This window comes from Athene cunicularia (genome assembly GCF_003259725.1).
Source record: "Athene cunicularia isolate RWA chromosome 12 unlocalized genomic scaffold, athCun1 chr12_part1, whole genome shotgun sequence".
Lineage (NCBI taxonomy): Eukaryota > Metazoa > Chordata > Aves > Strigiformes > Strigidae > Athene > Athene cunicularia.
The window spans coordinates 16,479,725-16,481,930 of NW_020799116.1; the positions used below are offsets into that span (position 1 = coordinate 16,479,725).

At 68.8% G+C, this 2,206-nt stretch overlaps 1 protein-coding gene across 1 annotated transcript in view; it reads left to right on the forward strand.

The window, feature by feature from the left end:
• LOC113484901 (2'-5'-oligoadenylate synthase-like protein 2) overlaps nt 1-2,206 on the forward strand; it is a 20,363-nt gene that overhangs the window by 1,710 nt on the left and 16,447 nt on the right. The window lies entirely within an intron of this gene.

Here is a 2,206-nt window from a genome sequence, read left to right on the forward strand (position 1 = left end):
GGGGGCCCCGCTCAGCCCGCGGCCCCTCGTGGGTGCGCCGGCGGCGGGCTTTGCGTGGCTCCTCGCTCTGCCCACGGCCGGGGGGTCCAGCGTGAGCACGGGGGGGTGGGGGGGGTCTTCCCTGGCTCCAGAGCCGCTGGCAGACCTTGTCCGCAGACCCCAGGGGTGGACGCTCCACCAGCTGGAGGAAGTCCCGGTACCAGACCTTGCGGCCGGGGGCCCCGGCAGGGAGCTGGGGGTCTGCGGCAGGTGCCATGCCTGCTGCCTGTCGGGCGCCGATCACCTCCAGGGAGAGCCGCAGCAGGGGCTGGGTGAAGCCGTGCTCGGTGGCGTGGCAGAGGTAGAGGCCGGCGTCGGCGCGTTGCACGCTGCGCAGCAGGATACCCCGCTCTGTCCGCACCACTCGCTCATCTGTCTGCACCTGCAGCACCCACGGGGATGGGCAGTCAGCTCGGCACGGCATGGTCCTGCCGACGGCATCTGCCCGGGGAGAGCCTACCTCTCGCTGGGGATCATCCAGGGTATGCTGGTACGTCCAGAGGACTCGAGCTTGCAGGGACTTGGGGACGCACTCCAGGAAGGTGGTACTGCCCTCCACCCCGTAGAGCTGCTTCTGGGGCACGCTGCCCCGCCGGGGGTCTGGGGGGGAAACACAGACCAGCCATCAGCTTCCGGCCCTGGCAGGGCTCACCCTCCAACCCCTGCCCGCGTCCCAGCTCACCTTCGGAGCAGAGCACGTTGGGGTCACCGTTGCGGACGTCCTGCCGGCGGAAACGCCTGTGGGAAGGTGATGGAGGAGCAGGGGCTGCGGCAGCAGGGCCTGCACCCCTCACCCTGTCTGCAGACCCCAGTGCCGAGCCTTGGCACCTCACCTACCTCTTGGTGTTGGGCACATAGCGGGTGCAGGCGGTGCCATCCCAGGCGCAGTACGGGTCCCGGGCCAGGCAGCACTCGGCACAGGCCTTGCCATAGGCGGCACAGCGGTGCAGGGGCAGCTGGGCCAGTGCCACGGCCGAGCCGGCATAGAGCTGTTGCTGGTGAGGGGGAGGGCATGGAGAGTGGAGCTGAGCACCCTGGCACTGTGGCACAGGGCTGGGCAGAGGCATGGCAGGACACAGGGACCCACCCAAGGTCCCCCCTTACCCGCTTGGAGGAGAGCTGCAGGCTGGTGATGGGGGAGGCGTCCTGCGGGCAGAGTGCAGGCAAGAGTTAGGGTGTGCAGGGGGACCCAGGTGTCCCAGCTGCTAGCACCCACATCCCAGCAGCTGGAGTGCCCTGGCACGACCTGGAGCATGGGCAGCGTAAGGGGGTGGGGGGCCGACTGGGGGCCGCGGAGCTCCCCCTTACCTGGAAGACCTGCAGCTCCTCCAGCAGCAGCGGCTCCATGCGGTGCCAGCTCTCCTTGGGCACCGAGACCACCTTCAGCACTGTGCCCACATCTGCAGGCAGGGAGGGGTGAGGCTGGGGCCCCTGGCATCCCCCAGCTCCCCCCCTGCCCCAGCCTGGGGGGTCACCACATGCCTGTGCCGATGAAGAGGACATCGTAGTGGCCATCAGCGGCAGTGACGTGGTCCACGGCAATGCGGGTGAAGGTGTAGGGCACGGCAACTTGCAGGAAGAGAGGGCGCTGGCCGTGGGGCAGCACCGGGTTGTACATCAGTGGGTGGTGCCGGGCAAACTGGATCACCTCATCCGGGAAGTCCTTGGTGGAGCCGAAGGTGCCGAAGGTTTTGCTGGGACACTGCAGGGAGGTGGCGCTGGCTGAGAGGGGTCTCGCTCCCCACAGCCCCCACCCCAGCTACCGGCAGCCCACCGGCAGCACCAGCCGGGACATCCCTGTGCCACGTACCATGCCTGGGCGGGGGTACGGCACGCGCCCCTGGTATGACACCCACTGGTAGTTGGGACCCTCCTTGTGAGCGAAGGGGCCCAGGAAAGCCCGGCGGATGTCAGCCATGGTGTAGACGCAGACAGCTGAGCCCTGGAAAACGGAGCTGGTGGGAGAGAGAGGGGGTGATGTAAGGGGCGAGGGGGGCACCACCGGGCATGGGGTGGGGCGGTGGGGAGGGGGCTCGACCTGGAGGTGGAGAAGATGGCGTAGACCAGGGGGTTGCGCTTGTCCCTTGTCTGCAGCAGGAAGACATCCCCTGCAAGCAGGGAGGGCATCAGCACTGCCCCGATGTGCCAGGGTGGGCTGTGGGCACCC